This window comes from Equus przewalskii, chromosome 15 (assembly GCF_037783145.1).
Source record: "Equus przewalskii isolate Varuska chromosome 15, EquPr2, whole genome shotgun sequence".
NCBI lineage: Eukaryota > Metazoa > Chordata > Mammalia > Perissodactyla > Equidae > Equus > Equus przewalskii.
The window spans coordinates 29727886-29745103 of NC_091845.1; the positions used below are offsets into that span (position 1 = coordinate 29727886).

The window sequence follows — 17218 nt, forward strand, 5'->3', positions numbered from 1 at the left end:
CTCCTAACTAGCTTGCCAGTTATCTTCTTAGCCAAGTCCAGAGGTCCCTTGCTCCTTTACTTCTTACTCTCAACTTTATCACTTACTGCCTTATCTTGTGTATTTCATTGTATGTTTTGTCTTACCTATTAGAAGTTAAATTCTTAAGAGACTAAGATTTTTGTAAATGATGTTATTTATTCACTCTTCACTCCTTCAAACGCTTTTGTCTCTCATCTCTATTCTCGGGGCTATCAAGATGAGACAAGAAATGCTCCCAGCCTTAAGAAGCTCACAGTCCGCTGGGGAGGCAAGCCCATGTGTGAGGGGAACCCAGTGTGGAAAGGGCCGTGATAAAACATAGAGGAGGCATCAACACATTCTCGTGGAAGAAGGAAGAAGGTCTGGGAAGGCTGGCAGTGGAAGGAATGAAAGGAGATGAGCAAGGGTCACTCTGTAAATATGGGTCAACTGATGGAGCTTTGTTTTTAACTTAGGAACAGGGGGTATCCAAGGCCACACACTTGTGTAAGCCCCTTGTTCCAGAGTGATCAACTGGACCATTGTGTATTCAAGGTAGGGATTGTTGTCCAAGGATAAACTCTTCACAATCCTGATGTTGCTTCCATTCCCAGGCTGTGATTCTGGAGGGGTTAGGAGGGGAGCATGAAACTCACAGATGCTTCACAATGCATCCTTTTCAGCTGTGGCTGACTGCTTTTCTAAGAGCTCAGCACCTGCCCCAACTGTGCCCATTACCAGAAGTTGTATGGGTGGGACTGTTTTAAGCCAGTGTAGCACTGGTTAGTGTTACTCTGACATGTGCTCAAAGTCAGTAGGAAGAGTTATGGTTAAAAAAAAAGCTAAGATGAAAAGAAAAGATGGAGAAGGAGATGTAAGGATGAAGCTGACAATTTGTGAGATAAGTTGCAGGCTTATGTGGCTTCTTAAAGTTGCTTCGCTTGTTGCTCTGCAAGGAAATGCAAAAGGTGAGGAAGCAGAAGGCAGGAGAAGAGGAGAGAGCTCGGAAGTCTTGAAGAACTCCTAACATCTGGCCCTTTCTAGTTCTCCCAGCTACTGGGGTCATTTCTTAAACTGGAACTAGAACGCAATAGTGAAAAGTATGCAAAACATAAATGAACACACGATAAATTTTCACCAGTAGGAGAATTTTCCTTTTTCTGTCTGCAGGGAGAAGGGTTAGAATCCTGGGGATGAGAGTTGTGTGACCCCTGACCTACTCCAGCCTTTATTTGGGGGCAGCTACCCTTCCCTTCTCATTTGGGAAAGTCAGAGAGAGAGCTGGGTGTGCGTTGTGCCTTCTCCTGCTTCTCTAAGCTGCTCTGGATCTTGTATCTCAGACCTCAGCTGAGGTAGGGCAGGCACAGATTCCTAGGACAAAGTAGTCCATGCAGGAGGCAGTTGGAAGGGGCACAGTCTTTCTGGCAGATTTTTGCAGTGTTCGGGTTTCTCCTTCCTATCCTCATTGTGGATACTTAGTTTAGGGATCTGAGGCAGGGAGAAAAAGCTCAGGAGATGGGGCTGAGATGTGGCTGGGACATTTATGAGCAAATATCTGCTTTTCTGAAGAAACTGAAATTCAAAAGGAGATGGGCACTTCTGTGGGAGAAGGAAAGTGCCTGAGGCAAATGGTCATAATTCTGGGCAGCGCGCTGTGGTAGCCTCACGATTGGGGTCCATCCAGGTCCTGCCACTTACGAATTAAAATTGGGTGAGTGACTTAACCTTCCTAAGTCCTCATTTTCTGGCCCAAAGCCAGGCAGTTCTGCAGAAGAGCTTGCACTTCGGCTTTGGGCAGACCTGAGTGCAGAGCCTGGGCCTGTCACTTACTGGCTTTGGGACTTGGGCAATTTATTTTACCTCTTTGAGCCTCAGTTTTATCAATAAAAATGGAGATTAAGAGGAGCTACCTTGTTGGGATGCCGAGAGGATGAAATGAAATGCTACATGTCGAGAAATTGGTGGTGGTGGCGATGAAATGCCTCCCCTAGATGCTGGCCAACTGGTCCCAGGTGTCTGCTCCCACTATCTTTCTTCTTTTTACGTTTCCCAGCCAGCATTAGGCTCTTTTTGCTTCAGGTTACTGAAGGGACTTTTGACTCAAGTCAAAGCAAACAATGTGGTGAATCTGACCCTTTCTCCCTACCATCTTCTACCCTTTCTGTCAATGGGCCATATGTTTTTTGTTTCATGTATTTTAGGACTCAGGATGGTAGGAGTTGTGCAGGGAGTAGGAGGAGAAACCACAGGGCATGGGTTACACAGGATGTTGATGGACCTCAGGATGGTACAGAGAGAGAGAGAGAGGGAGCATGTGTGCAGTCTTCTTGAAAATTTTGGCTGTGGATTTTTATGCCATTATGTTATCAACAATCCAGTTTTACTCCCTGTTTTCTTTGTAAACATGCCTGGAGGCTAGGATGTGATGGATATATCGAATAAATATGAATTATGAAATACAGAGTGAATGTAGCCCACTGATGCTCAGCTTGCAGTAATTAAAATGGAAAGAATTCTATATGCTTGTTGTACAGAGTTTATTGACCACCCCCCCCCCCCCCCACAAGGATACTGGGCCTGGGCCCTACACAAAGGAATGTGTCTGGGCTCAGGGCCAAAGATGGCCACCTTGGCCTTGACTCTAAGGCACAAGTTACAAAAAATAAGTCCTGCGTCATGTTCCTTGTCTGGGCTGGCCACCCCGACGGGCACCTGACAGGACTTTAGAAACATCCCATCCGTGGGAACAAAAAAGATAAAAACACTCCACCCATGGGAACAAGAAGAAATAACTCAAAATATCCAAATGTCTAAAACCCTAAGTCAGAACCCAGAGATAGCTTAGGATAAAAGAGAGTCACAGGCATTGAATAATTGAAAGTCTTGCTGAGGAAAGGACGCTTTGCCTCAGACCCGGACAATCGGCACTCCCACCCGCTGTACCAACCATTGGGACTTCTCCAGCTGATTGTCGTGTGGATGCTGTAAGTACCGATTTGTTGTTCCCCTTGATCCCTGCTCCTTGTTCTGTTTCCCTTTATCAACAAACTTTGATTGCTTAAACAACCAAGTAGCCTTGGCGATACCTGTTATTCCTTGCCCTTTGCTGCTGTGGGCAACACTTGTGCAGACAAGAAGGCCAATTACTGCTTCTTTGTACTGCTTTGAAGTTGGAGATTATGCATCTAATTTCTGCCCAAAACTGTCACCTTAGTCAGTTGGCTATTGATGGGTTAATCTTGTGGTGTTGGTTTCAAGTGACATTAATTTAGAATTCAGGGACTCAACCCAGAAAGGGACCTGCAAGATCATTATCCAGAATTTTCTAACATGTTTGGTAAAACACTAGTCACTTGATATGGTCAGTCCCAGAAGAATTCTGTGGTTGGGGAGATGCTGCAGATTATAGTCCCCGCCTAGAACCAACATGAATACAGTTAACCTTCTGCCAAGTCCTGAAAGGAAGACACCTGTCTAGTTGGATTATCCAGCCCTTTCTCAAATCTATTTGAACATGAAACATTTTCTTCAAGTAATGCCTGTTAAATCTTCCAGAACAAACTTGGGGAAACACAATCTTGATCCAAGCCTTCATTTTAGAAATGAAAAGCAAATGCCAAAAAGATGATTTACTGAAGTTTGCTATATAGTGAGTCTCTCGTATTCTATTCCCGTGCTCCACTTCAAACATTATTATCTTGTCTTTGGAGGAAGATGCTAATGCAAGGGAACCCTTCCTCTGACGGACTTTACCTAACAGCTTTTGTTAACTTGCTTTCTCATCTTTTCTGCATGTTGGTTTTCAAAGAACACTCTCTTTCCAGAGAGGGTACTTAATAGTATTGCTTATTCTGTAACCATGTAAGCTCTATTGTGATATGATTTTTTTTTTGAATTTTGAATTGATAAGCTTTCTCTATTCCCTCGAAAGCCTGTCTTTTCTCCCCACCTCCATGACTCTACATTTGCAGAAATGCCCCTGTCTTTTATTCTTCATCTTGAACATTACCCCACGTAACCCATCTGGGGATCTGCTTTTTGCTCCCGCCGTACATGCAAATTCCTGTGTACTGTAAAATTTTCTCAAATTCTCCCCAGAAGCCAAAAGAATTCTGCATAATCTACTGCTGTAAAAGAAAATGAATTGATATTAATTAATCTTTTTTCCCCTTGGTGACAATTTCTGTCTCAGTCTCAATGTTGGTAATACATTATTCAGTGTTCTTGATAACAGCTTGTGGTTGTGCCATTTAGTCACTGGAGTTGTTAAGTACCCAAAGCAACGCTCCTCAGGACATGCCTTACAGAGCAAAATTGCAGGTCTTGCTTGTCAGTCTTCTGCGAGCCACAAAGGCCACTAAGTGTTCTGAGAACTTTGGAACAAGTACAGTCTTTTATCCTTTGCGGGGCTGGCAGTATTTGATATGAATTCACTGCGGTTTGATCCAACAAACCTTTGTCTACTCAGTGTCAAAACATGTGCTATGCTCTGGATGCGATTTTTTTTAAATGTATTAGATATTGTTGCTGCCTGTAAAGAGCTCACCCACTGGTGAGGGGAACAGCTTCTAAATGAAGACGACCCAGGGTAGTAAGTGCTGTATCATGTGGTGTACAGAATGCTAAGGCACAAAAAGGAGTAAATTCAGTGGGAAGAGGTTTCACAAAAGGATAACACTTTAATGGCATCCTAAAGGTTAGTGGGCATATCTTAGAAAGCCTGGAAGTTTGGTAATTACTTGGAGTGTGATAGATAAGTTGTAGTCATCCTTCCCTCACAGTCCCTGTCCCACCCCAAAAGTTCTTGTTCTCAAGTTAGATACTTTCTCAGAATATGCTGTACGTGGAAGTGTATCACTGTCAAATGTATTACAAGTGAAAATTCACCCTTTCAGTACAGGTTATACAAGTTCCAGTGTAACTCTTTAAATAGTCCTTCACATTATCTTCTTCCTCAGTATGATCGATTGTTCCCACCACCTCTTTTTTTTTTTTTTTTTTTGAGGAAGATTAGCCCTGAGCTAACATCTGCCAATCCTCCTCTTTTTGCTGAGGAAGACTGGCCCTGAGCTAACATCCATGCCCTTCCTCCTCTACTTTATATGTGGGACGCCTACCACAGCATGACTTTTGCCAAGTGGTGCCATGTCCGCACCCGGGATCCGGGCCAGCAAACCCTGGGCCACCGCCGAGAAGTGGAACATGCGCGCTTCACCGCTGCGCCACTGGGCTGGCCCCTCCCACCACCTCTTTAGTGCTTATTATAGGTGAGCTTCTGCTGAGAGGCTCCCATTTCTTTCCTTATGTTTTGTTTTCCATGTAATCCTGACAATGAACCCATGAAACATTGCTTCCCAAACTTGTCTGCACAATGGAATCACCTGGGGAGCTTCACCAACTCTTGATACCTATGTCCCAGGCCCAGAGACTGAGATTTAATTGATCTGGGGCCTAGCTTGGGCTTTGGGAGTTTTAAAAGATCCCAAAGCCAGAAATGGTCTAAAATTGATTGTGGTGATGGTTGTACGACTCTGAATAGATTAAAAATCATTGAATTGTACACTTTAAATTTGTGAGTTGTATGGTATGCAAATTAAATCTCAATATACCTCTGATATTAAAAAAGATCCTAGGTGAGGGCTGGCCCCGTGGCCGAGTGGTTAAGTTCGCGCACTCCGCTGCAGGCGGCCCACTGTTTCGTTGGTTCGAATCCTGGGCGCGGACATGCCACTGCTCATCAGACCACGCTGAGGCAGCGTCCCACATGCCACAACTAGAAGAACCCACAACGAAGAATACACAACTATGTACTGGGGGGCGTTGGGGAGAAAAAGGAAAAAAAAAAAAAAAAAAGATCCTAGGTGAATAATTTGGGAAGAGCTGCTATAATGTAAATGGAGAAACTGAGACCTGGAAAAAGTAAGTCACTTACCCAAACTCTCCTAGCTAACGGGGGTGGAATAATCTGAGGCAGTCTGAGACTAGAGCTTATGTTCTTATCAACTACACCGTACTATTATCTTCAAACATGAAGATGATTCTGCTAACCCATGGCTCAACAGGCGCATGCTTGAAGAAGTAGTAATGGATTTGCTTCCATCTATCCACACGCCCTCAACATGTCATTTTATGTAACCAGTGAATCTAATTTGCAAAATCATTGGCTTTAGGACAAGATAAAGGAATTAGCCCCCTTGGGCATAAAATTCCGAATCGCTTTGTTACAGTACTGAAATGAGCTGAGCCTGCCTCCGTAGGGGCCAGGAGCCATCCTCGGAAGCACATTTAAAGAAGGACACGCTGGTATCAAAGTTATAAATTCAAAACCAACTGTTCAACATCCTGGAACCTGAAAATAGAATTCTATTTAAAAGATACTGCCTGGAATGTTACCTTGCTCTTTGTCAACCCCTCTCCTGAATTTGAGTATAAAACACACATAAAAATAGTTCGACTATAATAGAAATGTTTGGGTTTGGGCCACACATAGGGAATAAGAAGGCACGCCTGATTAGAGGGCCTGTCTTTACCAGTCCCAGGAAAATACAAAAGGGAGAGTATTTTTGAAAGGGAAGAATGAATCTCTATCATAATGAATTGTCATAAATGTGTTTTCTGAAAAGAATACTGAAGGCTTGAGTCCCCAGAGCAGCATGGGGATGCGGCCCCAGAGGAATGCTTTGTCTCTTAGATGTAAAGATGCTCTCTACTGACCTCTTAATGGCTGCTGCTGCTTTACCTATGTGCTCCTTTTTTGAATAAAGATTGATTTCAAAAAAGATGAGCTCAGCTTACAGCTGAAAGGCAACTCATTAAAAATGGCCTTTCTAAAGGCTTAAAGGTTGAATTCCAGGGGCAAGTTTAGTTCATTTTGCTTTAGCGGTGAAGTACCCACTTTCTCCTAAAGTGATGAGATGTCTAGCAATTTGTGATCTATTTCTTATTGGCAAACGTCAACTCTAAGAAACTAAGCTATCTTAAAATATTCAGGATTTTTTTTTAAAACCTGACTTTGTACTTGCCTGAAGTATTTCCCTGAATTAGCATTTGTTTTGTTTAATATTAATTTCCCTCTTTTTTAAGTCAATGAAATCCGTTTCTCTGATATTTTTCTAGGAAGGAGGAATGCCTGTTAGAATCCAGTAATGAGGACTACAAGTAGGAATAGAGTGTTCTGGTATTCTCTATCGATTGAAAGAATTGTATTGTTTATGAATTACTTTATTTTGTATGTGGGATTAGCCAAACTGGTTGTTACTGATCACCACACTGAGCTCCTGTGTGGCCTGGGTAGGGTGGGGGCCCGGGCAGCCAGGGGTAGCGTGTCCACCTGCCAGCCTCGTGGTGGCACTCACGGCTACTTCTACCCCCTTTTTCTTAACTGCTCCTCCACTATTCCATCCATCAGTAGGTACTGTTAGCTCTTCTTCCAAAACATGTCCAGAATAAGACCACTTTTTACTCTGCCACTGCTGCCTCTCTGGTTCAAGTCCCTGCCATCTTCCTCTGGCTCACCTCTGTAGACTCTCCACTATTGGGGCTGATTCTGTTCTCACCCAGCCACAGTCCCTTCTCCTTACAGCATGCAGAGCAATCACTTTAACTTTTAAACTAGATCATATTACTTATTACTCCCTTGCCTGAAAACCTCCAAAGGCTACCCATTTCAATAAGAATAAAATTTAAATGGCTTAGCCTGGCATTGCATGTTCTGGATCAGCCTTATCTCCTGTCTTCATCCTGGATCACTTTTCCCTACTTCACCAGGCTCCAGCTGTGTTGGCCATCTTTCTGTTCATTTTGTTCATAATTCACCTTGGTCCATATTGGAGCCTTTGTACTTGTTCTTCCCTTTACTGAGAAGGTCTTGAGGACCCCCAATAAATAGCAGCCCTCTTCCCTGCTCCGGTCCCCAAATTTGTCAAATGAATTGTGAAACAAAGGAATGGCTGATAGAGAACAGGCTTGGTGGACATGGTTTTATGTCTTAGCCGAGGTGGCTAGCTCAGAATTCTCATAGTCTTAATATACATATGAATTACCTAAGGATCAGGTTAAATGCAAATTCTGAGCCAGTAGTTCTAGAACAGAGCTGATCATTTGCACTCCTAACAAGTTCCCAGATGATGCTGACACTGCTCATCCCCATACCACACTTTGAATATTAAGGGGCTGTATCCTCATAACCATAAAGGACAGTGCTTACTATACATAGTTATTGAATAAAATAATATAGACTAGTTACTCTGACACAGATAGACTATATGTTCCATGATGATGAGGCCATTTCTTTCTTGTTAATCATAATATCTCCAGCACCTAACACAGGACCTGGTAAATGGTAGATATTGAATAACTAATAATTCAAGTTAAAAAAAGGGAAAGAATGTGTGGCTGGCCCCGTGGTGTAATGGCTGAGTTCAGCATGCTCTGCTTTGGTGGCCTGGGTTTGTGGGTTTTGGATTCCAGGTGCAAACCTACACTGCTAATCAGGCATACTGTGGCGGTGACCCATGTACAAAAAAGAGGAAGATAGGCACAGAGGTTAGCTCAGGGCAAATCTTCCTCAGCCAAAAAAAGGAAAAGTATGTTTGAGAGTAGTTACTAGTGTACCAAGTTAATTGGCAGGTGTTAATTTACCTATGGACAGTGAGGATCATCCCCATACTTTCCTTGTCTTTTTTTTTTTTTTTTAATTAAGAGGCTTATTTCCAGACTTCTGTAGTCAGGGAAATGAAAAGTGGGGAGTGTTTTGATATTAAGAATGGTGCCTGAGTAGTTGGTAACAGGCCTTTTTTGGTGTTGGGGGGGGGGGCGGTGTGTAGGGGCAGAGTCTATTTTATTGTCAAGAGTCTGCCAAAGACTGACATTTGATAGGAAGCCATTGTCTACCAACACTTCTGAGCATGGGCACAAACATTCCTGAGAGAGAATGAGCCAACAGTCCTCTATCTCCAACTCCCATTTTTATTTGAATGATATCAGAAACACAAAGTTCAGTCACTGAGTTGCCTTTTCAGGTCACACTGGATAATGGTCTGAATTTTTTTCCATCTCTATGAAAATTGGGCTATTCACCTGTCCTCTGCCCAAATGGCTACTACAGATTTACTCATTTCAACATTCTTGATAGACAGGGTTTTTTTTTCCATTTCACCATCATCTGAGCCTAGAAAAAATGGCTCAAACATTCTTTGACTACGTCTTATTCTGTCAATAGAGGTTGTGAGGATTCCACTCCTACAGCTTGGCTGTAACTGACTTAGAGAAGGAAAGGGAGACAAAGAATGAACTAAATTTATTGAGTGTGTCTTGTGGTTCATGTGCTTTGGAAGAATAGCTGTAGAGAAAGCTTGGCCTTGGATGTTGGCTTCATTCTTTGTTTCCAAAATGCGATTGGCTTTTACATATGTCTTCTCTTGGCATCTATCTGATTGGTGATTTGATGTGTAATTCATAAACATATGTCAGTGCTTCAGGGCATTCTACTGTATTGGTTTGGTTTGGTTTGGCTTAAAACAAGAGGCTATTATAGCATACATTAAAGGACTGTTAAATATTAGAGATAGAGACATTGAAAAGTTCATTGAAGGAATCCCTTATTAAACTAGTGTTTACTGGGCATTGACCATTTGCCAGGCACTGTGTTGGCTGCTATGAATACAAGAATGTTAAATGAAAATATTAGTTCTTTCTTAGGAAGGGACTTTTCCCTAGTTTCTGGCTCCTTCCTTCCCTTCATCCCTCTCTCACACACACACATACACATAAACACACACATATTCAGTCTTTCCATTAGGAAAAGTGGCAACTACACTGCCTGGTGACAATCTTGCATCTACTGGGCAATGGCCTACATGCTAGTGGGGGAAGTTTCTTTGCCTAAAAGTGGAAAAGGGGCTCCACCCTGCCCTCTTTCACTTGGACTGGGCCACAGCTGTGAATCATGCACTCATCAGTCTCCACTCCATAAGAGACCCGCCTGATTCTTCCCAGTTACCATTTTCGACCTCGGCCTAGGGGAAGAACTCAGATCAGACCAGCGCTGGGACCACGAGTCCTGGGGTGAGGAAGCAGGAAGACCCCTTTGTTTTCTGCCCTGAACCAAGTTATTCAAGGTTTATTTATAGAATTCAGAGACTGTTGGGAACTGCCCACCTTTTCATAAAGTTATTCTTGCCTCCTCATGTGGCTTCTGGGTCTGCTTGGGGAGAGAGGGCTGATAGATAACTCTGATCTCAGACAGCAGCCCCTGACCTCAAGGAGATGGTGATCTAGTATGTACATGGAGACGTGAGTGCATCATTATCGTGCGTGTGAGGGGTGTTACACTATGAGTGTGTCAGGGACTGCAGATAAGACAGAACGGTAGGACAAGCCCTTCTACATGTGTCACTAATTGGTGAAGACTTCATTCTTCTGCAACAGATTGTGTGGTTGATAGCCATGATAATGAGAGGAAATTGTCCCCAAATGTAAGCTGCAATTGTCTTTGCACTGTCTTCTTTGTGCACTTACAGACTGTGCAGTTTCCTTGTCAGAGCATACCATGTCACAGTTTAATTTTGGTAGTATTAACTTTGATCTGAAACCTTTGGGAGCCATCATCCTGAAACATCTGTACTTGACTTCTCTGAACATAGGGCTCTGGCCTGTCCCTAACTGCCCAGCATGCCCAGAAAAGCAAAGAGAAGACCTCATGCCATGGTACATACAGGTCGCATCCATGGCCAGGCCACCAACACAGGAAAACTCCAACGTGTTAGCAGTCGGCTTTAGCAGTCAAAGCAGAGTTTGAAAAATAAGCAGATTTGTTTAACAGTGTTTGTAGGATAGCTTTGTAAAGAAATGCTGTAAGTGCCCATGGGAGGGACATGGTTTCTCTCACGTTTGGGAGCTGGGAGGTTAAACAGCCACCCAGAGATATGTATGTTTTCCACCCTCTCAAAGAGGTAGTGGGGAAAGTGAGCTGGATATTAGCAAACACTTGTTGAGCAAGAGACCTCTTGTGGGGCAGTTTTTGAAGATCTGAACAGTACACTATGAATTGTTCTCTAAAACAGAGAAAGCATACCAGCAATTTGAGTGGAAACATCAATAAAAACATAATAAAACCTTATTAAATGAGAAACTGAAAAAGTACACATAACAAAATCAAAGGCAAGAAGGGAAATCTCAGCAGCAGCAACCTGAGAAAATTGTCATCAGAGAATTTAGCTGTAACTGAGTGCTCCACGGTAAATGTGCACTTCACTCCTTCTCAGTGACAGTGACACATCTTTTGTAATCCTTTTTAAATGCATCCTCAAAATGGGTTAATGTTTCCTTGCTTTGTGCTGAATTTCATAGAAATAATTGCCCCTAGGGAAATTTTAATTGTCTCTATTTCTTTTTTTCTCATATTAATTCCCTGTACAGTTGAAAATTAATACTACTGTGGATTTACGGAATTTGCTAATTAGGAAGAAGCTTGACATTTACTAATATAAAACTATGAATAAACCTACTAATTTAAAAATTATGTCACCATCAGAATGTTCCCATGGAAGCTGAAAGCTCAGAGAAAAATGTGGTCTTTAGATATTTATTAACAAGGTGATTAGCTAGAGGATTACCGTAGGACATGTTATTTCAGTGCTAGAAATTTATTATTCATGTTCCTAATCCAAAGAGTTGAGATTCTGGGAGATACGTGTCTTACCATATCCTTAGCTTGAAAATGGATGGAGCCATCTCAGGGCTATCAGGAAAGATTTCCCTGGATCACTAGTCTAATGTCTAAAGCTAGAATGAAAAATAGGTCTTGCATGTCATGCAACAACTCCAATTGCTTGGTCATGATTATCTGGAAGCCTCTGTTAAGAAGATCCTGGAGAAGAATATGTCATAGTTGATTAGTGATGTCTGTCATGGGTATAGGAGGAGGAAGCCACAGTATAAGTGCCAGGTGTGGGCCCTTCTCAATATAGACTAAAGAAGATAGTGAGCTTACCAAGCAACTGTTATTCTTTTCATCAGGAATTAGACAGAACTCTTGGGAATGTTTAGTGGAGAAAATGTTCTTCCTGGTCATTGTGGCAGGAGGAGTAAATAATGCTATCGTAGAACTCTAAAGAGCATGCTGAGTGAAACTCTGACCTGAATCGTGAAATGGCTTCATGTAGCTGTGTGTGTGTACCAGACAGAGAAGCAGGTCGGGGGGATCACAGGAGGCTGAGTGGTTCAGAGTTGGTTTCCTGTTAGAGCAAGAGCTGGGGCAGGGTCTAGAGGGACACCTCTCTTGTCAGCAGCGATTCCGCATGTGGTTTCTAACAGCCTGCTCCACGGCACACAAAGGCAAGGTCTATAAAGATAGGAGTTAAGTCGTGCCAACAAAGGCTCTGTCCCAGCAGGATTCTTGGAGTAGGTATCATCTGAACAAAATCACTTGAAGCTGAGATAAAACTTTTGAAGAGAAAAATTTTTAAAAATTCCATTTGTTGCTTTTTTAAAAAGCAATGGTCCTTCATCACATTTATCATTAAATGAAGGTTCAAATGTATAGGTTACTAATTGCTGGCATTTGAAATGTCATTTTAAAAGCAAGAGCCTTTAAGACTATAGAACTCTAGAGGTGCCACTCTGGGAGAACACGCGTCATCATTTTCCCAGGACTCAAAATCCATTCAACAATACATATACACTTAATTAGTGATTGCTTGTCTTGTAATTACTGTGTTGTGAATCTCAGAACTTGGCAATGAAATTATTATTTATTTTTATTATTTTTTATATTTTATTATTATTTATTTATATTATTTATTATTTATTATTTATTGCCATAAATTACCCTTAGCGACACCACACACTTGAAGTAGAGTTTCCCCTAACTCTACTTGCTTCTCTCATGTTGTGGTTGAACCAAGTGAGTGGATAAGGCAGAGCCACGAAGAGAGTCAGAGCTTGATTATGCCCTTGGCGTTCCATTTGGCCCTCAGAGACATGGCATGGCCACCCTGTGGGCTCTCTGAGTAATTTCTTTCCACCTATATGTAAAATCAGACGCTGATTTTGTAGGCAACGGCAATTGTGGGCATGAAAATTAATTCCTCTCCTGACATCACATCCTTTTCTGTGCTCTTCCTGTCACCTCCTCTTCTCACCCACCTGGATGTAGACATTTGCAGTGATCATTTACATTAAAGAAAAGTACAACAAGTGATGGAATGTGGGCAGAAGATCTTTCATAGCATTTCTGGAGGCAGAGAGGAGGTCAATGTCAGATGCCTTGGGTTCAAATCTTGGCTCCACGTTTTACTTGCTGTGTGGACTTGGGCAAGTGACTTACACTCTCAGTACTTTCTTCTTCTGTAAATCAGGATGATGAAAATATCTCACAAGGCTATTGAGAGGATTCAGTGAGATATTTACATGAAGCATTTAGCATAATGCCTGGTTTATAGTCAGGGCTGCAGACTTTAGCCCATATTATTAGTATGATGAACAAATGCCATTTTAAAATAAATTACTGCACAGGTTTTCTAACTATCTCTACACGATGAGTATCAGTGAGAGGTGTTCTTGTTGACATCATATGTATAAATGTTGACCCTTAAGTACTGTTTTCAGAAATGGCTTCTCTTAGCTTTGTAAAGCTGTGAAAAGAAGAACATTCTTATCCTTATGCATGGTCATTCCTAGACTGTGGTCAACACAGTGTTCGTTGTGGATATGAAGAGACAGCTACACATGACACAGGTAGAGTTTCACACCTGGGTGAGGCCACTGCTCCCCCCCTGTGATGCTGGCCTCCGTCACCTTCTGATTGTTAACATTCCCCAAAACTTACCCCAACCCCTCATGTTGCCCTGACCTTCTCTGAGCAGGGCTTGATAGCCAATTTGGTTTACTGAGAAGAGCTTTGAGCTCTTAGCTAATGGGTGACTTTGACGAAGTCATTTGACTTCTATGGGTTTTGTTTTCTCAATATCTATTATACAGGCTGTTGGGGTTTAAATGAGCTAATGCAGGTCAAGTGCCTAACATAGGCCCTGGCACACAGGAGTATTCAATCAATGTTCATTTGTTATTACTGTAAGGCTCTTGTTGCTATGAAAGGAAGAGATGGATTTGGGGTCAATCCCATCTTCCCTCATTAACTACAAAGACATCCTTGCCACAGTTTCAGGAGGGACCAACTCATTTTTCATCCTTTGTCTTTTTGTCTCCTATGGATCTGGGCCAGTCTTTCTTAGGTGCTCAGAAAACTGTATAGATGTCAATTAATATTTATTCAGTACCTCTTGTATTCAAGGCAACATACTGGACACTGAGGGAGATGTCAAGAAAGGTTTGTATACAGACAAATCACCCATCTGATTCTAAGAGCCTCAGCTTTCTTTCGAGATCAGGAGGAGATCAAGAGTAGGAGTAAGAAAATGACCAATTAGTCTTCTTTTGAGAACACTCAGCTCCAGTAAGTCCTTATGCAAGTGAAGAGGAGGACAAGGAAGAATGAAAACAGTACAGTATTGTTATAAGGGAGGTAACAGCCAGTATGTAAATGAGTACAATCACACAGGAAAGCTGTTTTGAGTCAGTGTGAATCATAAGACCAAAAAGAATGCATAATAGCCGCCCTGCAAACTCCAGCTCTCCTGCAGAAGCTTGCCTGTAGACAGAAATGTCTCACCTGGCCTGAACAATGGAGCCACGTGATGGGATTCAGGTGTGGGTCTCAGTCTGCATGCTTGTTAGTGTTCACTGATGCTCCCCAGTAGGCAGCCGGAACCTCATTACTGTTCATAAGAGTAAACTAATAATTAAGAGTTCTGAATTTCCAAATGGTGACAGATACAATGAAGAGGTAACGAGATGGGTAGGAATGGAGATCCCCTGATGAGTGCCTATCATGGTGAGAGGATAAGGAAATGAAAAAACGCCATTGTCATTCCAAGAGGTACTGAGAGATACCTATTTGTCTGTGGCACAAATAGAAATGATAAGGCATTTATCAGACGATGAAAAGCAAAACTACCCAGGATGGAACCCTGGATAATGCTCTGCTGCAAAATCCATGAAGGAGAAAGAAGGGTCAAGACTTGGACTGATTTTAAATTCATGTTTTATTTAATATTTTATGATACAGAAATATGCAGAAGTGGGGGGTAGGGAGCACTGTTTCAAGACCCCATGAGTGAGAACCTCTCTTGATTATTTGCTGCTGCAATAAGGTCTGACCATTTTGGTTCTAATGAGGACATAACCTAGAGGCTGTAGTTTGACTTTTTGTGATTTCATTTAACCAACATCTTCTGAGGACCTGGGAGAAGACAGTGGATGGGTGGTCTGGTTCAGGGCCTAGAATTTAGAACTTGTTATCGTCACATGGGTTTTCCATATGCTGTTGAACAGGATTGAAGGAAGATCTTCATCACACCGTTCAAAACCTGTACCCTCACTACATCATACCACCTGTAGCAGACTGTTAAGTAATAGATTTTATCAGTCATATAATTATCTTCTGAATAGCACAATTAGAAATTGCTGAATATGGTAGAACACTTAAGTAGAAGTACGTCTATCTATAGATTATGAGTGACACATAGCTATAATTGACACCATAATTAGCCTTACTATCCCATTTTAGCAAAAACCTGTAGTGGCTTTGCTTTACCACAAAAATCCAGACATTTCACATTAGTCGAAAAATGGTTGAATCATTTTTCTTGTGTGTAGAGATAGTAATCATTTTCTTGCATTCATTTGTGCTGAGAGCTTTAAGTTGTTCAATGTCACTGTTTAAAATATAACACAATTTGGGTAATTTTGGTTTGACACTTCACTTTTTTTCTTTTAACATGCTAGAAGCCTGAAGAGAAAAAGCAAAAGAGACCTCTGTCTCTTAACCTTTGAGAGGGCCGTACGCTGATAAAGGGATGCTAACATTGGTTTCTGCTTCCAGAAGATCGCATTGGTTTAGATTTACTGTACAAGCTTTTGACGCCAGTTCTGAATTGATTTCCTCACATATCTATCCAGCCCATGTTATCATCCAGCCCATGGAGAGGAACTCTTATGAATCTTTTATGATTATGTAAAGAGTATAGTATAGATGGGAATGTGGTAGAAAATTTGGGTGCTCCAGAAGGATACATGACATTAAGGTGATTTTTCAACCTATAATTCTCTTCCTTAAGTATTATTTTAATATCATAACCTGTAAGTTCCCCTCTGCTGTTGCGGTCCATAGGAAGATATGGTTTGCGTTATTTTTACTGTTAAGATGAATGTCAGCCTCCATCAGACTGAGAAGTCATGCCACACTTTCTCCTTCGGCTTGGAAACCTTCCTTTTTATTCTGGCTTCTATCTTTCCCACCTGAGCTGGTTATCTACAAACACAGACTGTTGATTTTCTGAATGGTTCTAGGCCTCAATGCTGGTGTTATAGACCTTTCCACCTGTGTTTAGCTTGGCAAGGAATATTTTTTTAAATGACATAAGTAATTTTAAATTTTATATATTTTTGCACATACGGTACTGTGTTTAATACTCAAGGTCAGGTTAAGTAAGGGTAAAACATGGAATTTATCCATTCATTCCCTTTATCTTTCTTTCTTTTTTTTTTTTTTTTTTGAGGAAGATTAGCCCTGAGCCAACTGCTGCCAATCCTCCTCTTTTCGCTGAGGAAGACTGGCCCTGACTTAATATCCGTGCCCATCTTCCTCTACTTTATATGTGGGATGCCTACCACAGCATGGCGTGCCAAGCGGTGCCGTGTCCGCACCTGGGATCCGAACCAGTGAATCCCGGGCCGCCAAAGTAGAACATATGCACTTAACCGCCACGCCACCAGGCTGGCCCCCCTTTTATCTTTCTTTACTATAAGAAAAGAACTTTAAGAACAAATAGTTTTCACAGGTGGGTTATTTTTTGAAGAACAGATCTCCAGTGCATCGGCGGGAGAATGGGGTTGGCAATTCACATTAACCCAGGACACTTGAAGATAATCCCTTTAAATAGCTTCTCCAGTGCCTGGTCATGGTAGAAAATAAAAGTATGCAGAAAAGACAACAGAATTGATTCCAAACCCATTTTGCTCAGAGGAAAATCATCATTAATTTCTAGATACTTCTTTGTACATGGACACACACAAATGAGTTTTAAATATTTTTGTATGTGTACTCACTATTCTTTGAAAGTAAATGATTATCACGTTTATATAGTCTAAGGCTATA

General features: G+C 41.8%; 1 protein-coding gene across 8 annotated transcripts in view; it reads left to right on the forward strand.

Annotated features, from left to right (window-relative positions):
• The window catches only part of FHIT (fragile histidine triad diadenosine triphosphatase), a 1361197-nt gene that overhangs the window by 585792 nt on the left and 758187 nt on the right, over positions 1-17218 (forward strand). The window contains exon 1 of one of the 8 annotated variants that reach the window (XM_008519924.2): positions 2732-2984. The exons of the other annotated variants lie outside the window; for them this stretch is intronic. The gene's annotated coding sequence lies outside the window, so the exon portion shown is untranslated. Of the gene's footprint in view, positions 1-2731; positions 2985-17218 lie in introns of those variants that run through there. 8 annotated transcript variants of the gene reach the window in all.